A 9,681-nucleotide genomic window follows, 5' to 3' on the forward strand; every position below is an offset into this window, starting at 1 on the left:
ATTTCCGCACGTGTGCATACCTAAGTGCATCCCTCTCATTTTTGAAGTCACTGCGTTGTGGGCCTTTGTTCTGCTTGGTACCGAAGTGCTTTCAGTGAGCAGACATTGCGTGTATTTGGCCTTAATGCAGCAGACATTTTACGAGAGAGAAAAAAAACATTACTTCTACAGGAAATAGAGAGTGGAGACATGTGCAATATATCCGTTACAAATGTAATCAGCGTAGGAGTAAGCGCACGTAAATTAATGATGCGCTCGGAAACAGCTTTAATAGAAAGAAGTCACGGAAAATGGTTAGCGGCTTTTAATAAAAAATATCACCGAGGAGAAAGCATGAAATCTACAGGTATATGACCTCCTTTGACAAATAAATGGATGAGGCTACGCTTTCGCCCATAGTATCCTTTTACTCAGCCGATTAAAGGTATAGTGGATATACTTACCGTGTAGTATGCTGCGATGAGACGACTCAGTAGCGTATATTATTTGCAATTCTTATGATTGCACTATCGCGCACAACTAGAATTGCACGCTTTTCGAAGAATTGGGCGAGAGAGGCACCTAATCTCCACGAATAAAGATGTGATGCGACAGCTTTAAAGCTAGCGACCCCGGCTGCTTACGGATCCTTTTTCGAGCCTATTCGTAACGCCATTACTGCATTCGCTAACAAATTATTTGGTACCTTTTGTTTCGCACAAGTACTACCTAACATAGTCAAGTCACCATGTCTTATTGCCGCTATGCGCTCAAATCTGCCTGTGTTGTTTTTAACAGCCGATGACATGCGGCCTTGTCACTGTGACTGGGGTGAAAAGACTGATTTTGTGCCCTTTGCTTGGCCATGCTCGGTATCGCGAAACGTGCATTTATCGCCTGTTGTTTTGCAGCGCGAGATGCGCCAAAAGAACACTGGAATGATTGCAGGTAAGCACTTCTTCCGTATTATTCCGGTATCTCTAGGCTGGATTGTTTAGATGTTTCTGCGCCGACCTCGTCCCCTGCCGAATTCAATGGGCCTTCGTAGTCCAACGGCCGCCGAGCATGGTTGCTGCCTGTTATCACCGACGTGGGGCACACTTCTCGTTGGGTAGTTCTTTTGTGAGCAAAGAGCAGCCCAGTAAAATTTTAATTCAGTGAAATACAAGCCTCTTCGAATTTGGCCTACGACCTTGTCGCTACCACGTGGCAATATTATGTAAACAACCACGCAATATAGATGTGGTTGTTTCGATATCGTCTAGATGTCACGATATAGACGATATCGAGACATATTGTGCTACACTTGAGGATTCTCGCTGGAATAACCTATGCAAAAATCTTGTCACGGCGCTCCATAAAAAATTAACTTGGACTCTTTTTCGAACCACCCTTGGTGCCACCCCTGCCCCTGCCCCGACTCTTGCTAAAGCCCTAGCCACAAAGTCTCACAATAAGGTTTTCGAAACCCTTGCAGATCTTTATCTCCCACCCCTGTTGTGCCCCTGTTACCCTGAATACACAGGCTGTGCAAGCAATGACCTCGATGCCCCTTTTACAGTGCGCGAGTTTGAAACTGCACTTCTTGCTAACGCCACTCGGTCGGCTCCTGGTGAAGATGGAATCACTTACTCCGCTCTTCGCAATTTTCCCGATAACACAAAAAGAGCACCTCCTCAACCTCTATAACACTGCCTAGGACGAAGGCTCTCTGCCATCGTCCTGGACTTCCTCACTATTTTCTCTCATTCCTAAACCTGGTAAGCATTCAACCCTTTCCAATCTCCGGCCCATTTCTCTGACCTTCTGTGTCGGTAAGATGATGGAAATAATTGCGCTCACCAGGCTTAGTAGGCATTTGGAGGTTTCGAACTCGCTCCCTCATACCATCATTGGTTTTCGTTCTCGCCTATCTGCACAGGACCTTTTTATCATACTTCAGTATACTTTCTTCACCGGGGGTAGCTCTCAGCTTCACGCCCTGGTCACAGTCGATGTACGCAAAGCATTCGATTGCGTCTCCAATGACCATATTCTTACCTGCCTTTCCAGCACCGGCTGCAGCTCCCGCATGTAAACTACATTTGAGCGTTTCTTTCTAATCGCGAGGCCCGTTTCCGAGCATTGAACTTCACTACTACACCCCACCGTCTCACCCGTGGTACCCCGAGGGTGCCGTTCTTTCACCGACCCTTTTTAATATCACCATGGCTCCTCTCGCGGTTCAGTTGTCTTCTATTCCCGATCTTCAGCAGTTTTTTTACGCCAACGACATCACTCTGTTGTTCTCGCGCGGATCTCCTGGTCACGTTCAAGACACCATTCAGCAGGGACTGGATATCATTTCTTGCTTTCTTGACCATGCAGGCCTGTCTCCCGCGCCCGAGAAGTCAGAAATCCTACTTTTGACTCTCTCTGCTTATCAACGAGCTCACAACTCACTGATATCCCTTACCTTGGGCTTCTCCCCAATCCCCAAAGTTCCTCAATGACGCGTCCTTGGCACGCCTCTGCATGCCGCCCAAAATGTCCGGGCTCTCCATGCGGCTGTTGCTACCTGTCAGTCCGTCACCCATTTACTTCGCCGAGTTGTGAGACGGTCCTCTGGCCTGAGAGAACCTCACGCCTGTCGACTGGCTCAGACGCTGGCTCTTAACAAATTCCTTTATTTTACACCATATCTTTCATTCACCCATGGCCAGCTAGACACACTTGCAACAGCTCTTCACGACCTCTATAAAGCTGTTCTTTGTCTTCCCATAACCACTTCCACCGATAAGCTTTATGCCACCGGGCTTTTTTATCCTCTTCACAGTCGCCTTTCCCTTCACGGTGACCGACAGATAGCTCGCCTCTCCGGCACAGTTCATGGACGCTGGCTTCTAAACCAGGCTAACGTTTCCCCCATCCAGTCAGTCCCTCTGCCAACTCCTTCCCCTCCAGAGGCCACAAACCTCCGTGTACTTCCTCTTCCAGCCAATATGTCGTCGGTCCTGCATGCTGGCCACCGACATACTGCTGCCTCTCATCATATTCCGCCCTTCAATACCCATGGAGTCGCTTACACGGATGCCTCTTATGTGGCTCCTCGCGGGGCCGGAAGCCAGGTCCTCTTTCATCGTCGTCTATCTACCCCTGTCACACACTCTAGCGGCCCATTTCTCCACCCTCCGGATATTATCTCGCTTGAGGTCCTCTCCATCATTCATGCCATTCAAAGTTTCCATTCTCTTCCACCTGTGCCTCAGTATATTATATACACCGACTCCCAGGCTACTATCCATGCCATTCAATCTAAAAGTCTAACACATTATCTGTCCACGGAGCTCGAGGTTGCACTCGTTGCGCTACAGCCCTGCCCCGTCTTCCTCCGATGGATCCCTGGACATTCGGAGACTGACGGCAGTAAGCTGGCGAACCAGCTCGCCAGTGAAACTCGTAACCAGACACCGTTCATCTCCTGGCCAAGATCCTTGGAGGGCGGGTCGAGACTGTCTCTTCGCGCCACCATCACCGAATATTACAATACTGCTCGCTTAGACCACAAGCACTACCCGACGCTCATCCTAATCTTTCCGTTGGGGAGGCTCATATCCTACAGTTGAACACATTCATAACCGCTGCACTGCTATATTTCTACAAATTTCGTCGTAAACCATCATGCCCCAACTGCCCTTCCCCTTATGCAAACCTTTCACACTGCCTATTTTCATTTCCGGTTGCATTACAATCGAGAATCTTTCCCACCTCCTCTCATACTATCTGGACCTGGGTGGACTGGTTTGGTGCTGAGGGTGAAAAAGAATAGCGCCTGCGCGTCCAGCAGGCCATCGATGTATTAGACGCCTAAGTCTTGCGCCTCAATAAAGTATTTTACTACTACTACTACTTCTACTAATACTGCATTTCGAACCGACTCCAGTGGCCATGACATTTTAGCTATTCTTGCTCAGTTCTAGCATGGCGTCTCCCGTGTAATTGCCTATGCCAGCCGCCAGCGATCTTCATCTGAGCGGAGCTATTCAATTACAGAACGGGAATGTCTCGCACGTGTTTGGACATTGAGTAACTTTCGATTTGTTCGGGAGGCCACTTCGCATCATCATCATCAGCCTGATTATACCCACTGCAGGGCGAAGGCCTCTCCCATATTTCTCCACTTAACCCGGTTCTGTGCTAGCTGCATCCACTTGACCCCTACGAACTTCTTAATCTCATCCGCCCACCTACCTTTCTGCCGCCCCTTGCTACGCTTTCCTTCCCTTTGAATCCAGTTTGTTACCTTCAGCGACCATCAGTTATCCTCTCTTCGCACTACATGTCCTGCCCATGTCCATTTCTTCTACTTAATTTCTACTAGAATGTCGGTAATTTGAGTTATTTCTCTGGCCCACTCTGCACGCTTTCTATCTCTTAATGTTATCCCTACCATTTTTCGTTCCATAGCCCTCTGGGTTGTCCTCAACTTAAGTAGAACTCTCTTGGTTAGCCTCCATGTTTCAGCCCCATAGGTGAGTACAGGCCACTTCGCATAGTGACAGATAACAATGTCTTGTGTTGGTTGCCATCACTTAAGGACCCTTCAGGGTGCTCAGGTCGCTAGGGCTAGCGCTTACAAGAATGCACATTTGATATTGCCTGCAAGACAGGCCGCTTGCATCAAGACGCGGGCTATTTGTCCCGCCATTCCGTCGATCCTCCTGAATTACTCGACTATACTGCTGACGACTAGTGTTGTCCATCACGGCGTTCTGCACATTGACGCCAAACAGAGTCTTGATCCTTCCGCACGACCCATTATCGACCAGCTACGCACCGACTACGGTCCTTCCGTCAGTATGTTTGTGCTGCATGACGATACATTGTTCGGAGACAACAGGCTTCACGTTGGTGTGGACCTTTTGCTCGTTGTCCTTACTCACCTGAGCGCCACTGTTTGGCCCAACTTCATGACGCTTCTACAGCAGGGCACCTGGGAGTATAACGCACATGTAATAGGCTGCGCCGCCGGTTTTTCTTGCGTGGCGTTTATCGCTCTGTTTGCCGCTACATTGAAGCTTGCGACCTGAACTAGCATCGAAAGAAGATGCAGCTTCCGCTTAGTGGTCACCTTCAAACATTCAAAATTGCTCCTGATTCAATGTCCCGCGTCGGACCTCACCCCCGCGAGCCTTTTTTGATATCGACTTCCTGGAACAGATTGATTGCAGTAGCCACTGATTACGCAATGCGGTAGAGTATCACACGAGCTCTCCCGTCCAGCTGTGCCTGCGACGTCGCTGGTTTCCTTCTTCATGACCTCATCCTGCTTCATGGTGCTCCCCGTCAACTATTTACGGATTGAGGTCCGCGCTTCGATTCTAAATTTGTTGAAGACTTGCTCCGGTCAAGCTCTACCCGCCACATATTTACGACACCCTATCATTCCCAAACGAATAGCCTTACTGACCGAGGCAACCGGTCACTTACGGACATGCCGTCCATATACCTTTCTGACCACTATCATTCCGGAACATCAATTTGCCATTTGCCACTTTTGCATAAAATTCGTCCCGTCTAGATACCATGACTACTCATCCTTTTATCCCTTTTTTGACCGCAGCCTTCTGCTCCCTTTCGACAGTTTGCTGCCTGTTGAGGACCATCTGACGGGTATGCTTTCGGTGCCCTAATCTGCACCTACGCCAGCCGAAACATTGCTCTGGATCGCATCAGGGCTTGCCAGATGGCCCGAAAATATGGTTACGACACTCACCATCGGGATGCGCGCTATCCGCCTGAATCTCTCGTCCTTCTTTGGCTCCCGGTTCGCTGTGTAGGCCTGTGCGAGAAAATCGTGTGCCGTTACCTGGGTCTCTACCGCCTCTTGGATGAACTTAGTGCGTGACCTACGAGATCTTGCCCTGTTTGTCACGCCAGGTTCCGCTGCATCACCAACACAAACTGTTAACGTCGCTCGTCTAAGTCCCTACTATTCCCACCCATCGGTTGGGGGGGGGGGGGGGTTGTTACGGTGTATAGTCGACATGTCGGAGGACGACGAAGATGGTTTGGTTGCTGGGTCGAACGACGATGACACTGAAGCTGAAGCTTTTGTGTTTGTGTGCTGTGGTGTTCTGCAGATGCTCCTGACGTGGAACTCAGACCCTTACCACTTTAAATCGCTCTGTAATAATATTACTATACTTACGTGTCGGGCCCCAGCTGAGCTCTTTGAATATGTATGATAGTTCTCATTAGACATGTTTGATGGTCCGTGGGTTCATTGTGCAGGCTTTTCAAACAAATTGTTCATGCGGTAGAGGGGGAGCAGAGTGGAGCAAAATCCAAATCTAGCGGTAGCACGTATCATTTCCTTTAATCTAGTACGTTGTTCAAATATTAATAGAACTAAAAATTTACATCTCAACGCTTTACTAGTAGTTTGTTAAAAGGCGCACATATATTGCATGTTAAAATTCAAAATCGGGAAGGGGAAACGGGTAGAAACCGTGCTAATTTGGGCAGCTGAAGTAGAGAATAAAAATCGCGTTTGGATTATCCCTGTAGATAGGAAAGACGAACGTTGGCAAATAAACTGTGGAATGTTTTCTCAGGTGAATGAACTATAACCAGTAGAACAGGTCTTTAGTTACTGAAAATTGGATCATATTTCGGGTACTGATGGAAAATCATGAGAAAAATAATGAATACTAAGTGGAAATTCTACTCTGGTTTTGAAACCCCGATATGAGGGGGCAGCACAACTCACATTCGTGGATAATGCAATCCTGGTTTCCTGCATTTACCCAGGGAACGTCCGCTTTTGCACTATTTTGTTTCAACCTTCAATCATAATGAACTAGAGTTGAATGGAAGTAGTGAGGAGCTGCAAGACTACGCGCCAGTGAAGAAATACGAGGTTAAGGAAGCATCAGAAGATATGAACAGGAGGAAATCAGTTGGGGAGAATCAGGTAACTCCATAATTGTTGATAGATGCGGATAATATAGTAGTGCAAAACCTGGTCACCCTGATTACGCAATGACTGTTAAATCGACGGTACTGGAATCATAGAAGAACGCTAGCTATATCCTAATTTAAATGAAAATGGAGCTTAGGTCTTGAAAACTACACAACAAAACCTCACTATCCGTTAGATACAAGGCATTTATTCAGGCAATTGCTAATAGAATCAGAACAACCTTATACCTCATTCAACTAAATGATTAAGAAGGATTTCGGAAACGGTACTCTACTAACGATTAAGTCACAATACATCAACAAGGGGATAGACAAATGTTCCGAATATAACCAGCCCTTATACCAGCATTCATTGATAACAAAAAGTATTTGACTCAGTAGAAACCTCAGCAGTCGTGGCGGCATTGCGAAACGAGGATAAACAAGAGTATAGATAATCCGTATGTGAAAATACTGGCCGACATCTTTAGTTACTGTACAGCCAATATAGTTCTGCATAAGCAAATTATACATGAGCCGTATGTGAAAATACTGGCAGACACCTACATTTACAGCACAGCCAACATAGTTCTGCATAAGCAAATTAATAAATTTATTTTCCCATAAAAGGGTGTTAGGCAATGAGACACGATCTTCCCAATACAATTCGCAGCTTGCATATATGAAGCTTGTTTGTTTGTAGGTTTTCACGTCTCAAAGCGACTCAGGTTCTGCATGATGTCATTTAAGGACTTAAAAAATTTCGACCTCCTGGGGTTCTTTTCCATGCACTGACATCGCACACCACACAGGAGTCTTGCTTTCCGCGGTCTGCGAAAAGCGGCCGCCGAGGCCGGGATTCGATCCCGCATCCTTGGGCTCAGTAGTCGAGCGCCGTAACCACTGCTCCACCTCGGCGGGTGAAGGAGGCAGGGAGAGGATGTATCCAGAGATTTAGTATGGGAGCTGCTAGGGATAAAGGTTTAAAGAGAATAGCTCAGTACTTTGCGATTCGCTACGTTGAGAGATTTTATGCGGACCTACAATGCCTTTTAGACCGCACCCCATCAACAGACGTCGTTTTTCTCATAGGAGACTGGAATGCTAAGGTCGGGAGTGAAGAAATATCCGGAATTACAGGCAAGTTCGGTCTTGGTGAGCCAAATGAAGCTGGGCAGAGGCTAGTAGAGTTCTGTCAAGAAAACAACCTGACCATAGCGAATACTCATTTTCAACAGCACAAGAGGCGCCTGTACACATGGATTTCACCGGACGGTCTGTACAGGAATCAGATCGATTATATTATTTGCCGGCAGAGATGGAGAAGCGCTATACAAGCAGTAAAAACAAGGCCTGGGACCGATTGTGGCACCGATCATCAGCTTCTTGTTGCCAAAATTAAGCTTCGATTGAGGAAAACGCAGAAAACTAGAAGGCCTTTCAGGTATGATCTGGATCAGATTCCATTAGAATATGCTGTGGAAGTGAGAAATCGATTTCAAGAATTAGATCTAGAAGACCAAGAGCCCGAAGAGATGTGGACTGATGTTCGTGATATAATACAAGAAGTTGCTACTAAGGTAGTTCCAAAGCAAAAGAAATGCAAAAAAGCAAACTGGTTATCTGAAGAGGCTTTGCAAATAGCTGAGGAAAGGAGGATGGCAAAAGGTATGGGGGAAAGAGAAAGATACAAGGTTCTCAATGCGGATTTTCAGAAAATAGCAAGGAGAGGTAAGAATGCCTTCCTGAACATACAGTGTCAAGCAGTTGAGGACAACAGCCAATTAAGGAACACAAGAGCTCTGTATAAGACAATCAAAGATATCAAAGGAAGCTTCTGTGCTAAGCTGGGCATGATAAAGGACAAACAAGGCAAGGACCTCACTGAAGCCTCAGAGATAAAGAAGAGGTGGCAGGAATACACAGAAGAACTGTACAAGAAGGACCCGGATGTGCAAACCCAACATAGGACGGTTGTGATTACCGATCTCGAGCCGGGCATCCTGAAGAGTGAAGTTGAATGGGCCTTAGCCAGCCTTGCTAAGAACAAAGCTAGCGGAATTGATGGTATTCCAGCTGAGTTGCTTCAAAACCCCAACCACGACGCTGTTAACACACTGCATACATTATGTCAAAAGATTTGGACAACCCTGCAGTGGCCACAGGATAAGAGGAGGTCAGTTTACATCCCCATTCCAAAGAAAGGCAGTGCCAAAAATTGTTCCAACTACCGCACGATCGCGCTTATTTCGCATGCTAGCAAGGTGATGTTAAAAGTCCTGCAAGGTAGGCTGCAGCAGTATGTGGATCGGGAGCTTCCGGACGTGCAAGCTATTTTTCGCAAGGGCAGAGGAACTAGAGACCAAATTGCCAACCTTCGCTGGATCATGGAAGAAGCAAGAGAGTTCCAGAAACCCATTTACTTCTGCTTTATTGATTATGCGAAAGCGTGTGACTGCGTAGATCACAGCAGATTGTGGCAAGCTCTCCGAGAGATGGGAGTTCCAATTCACCTCATCTGTCTCCTCAGGAACCTTTATGAAGGGCAAGAATCCACAGTCAGAACTGGGCATGGTCTTACTGATTGGTTTCCGATTGAGAAAGGGGTGAGGCAAGGCTGCATACTGTCGCCCTGCCTGTTTAACCTATATGCAGAGTGCATCATGAGGAAGGCCGGTCTGGACGAGTCTTCAGCTGGAGTGAAGATTGCTGGAAAACGTATCAACAACCTTAGATATGCGGATGATACCACTTTAATGG

At 47.1% G+C, this 9,681-nt stretch overlaps 1 pseudogene; it reads left to right on the forward strand.

Annotated features, from left to right (window-relative positions):
• Positions 1-3,829, forward strand: part of LOC146189255 (uncharacterized) — a 160,048-nt pseudogene extending 156,219 nt beyond the window's left edge.
• The last annotated feature ends 5,852 nt before the right edge of the window (positions 3,830-9,681 follow it).

This window comes from Amblyomma maculatum, chromosome 5, assembly GCF_055883805.1.
Source record: "Amblyomma maculatum isolate TAMU_Amacu chromosome 5, ASM5588380v1, whole genome shotgun sequence".
NCBI lineage: Eukaryota > Metazoa > Arthropoda > Arachnida > Ixodida > Ixodidae > Amblyomma > Amblyomma maculatum.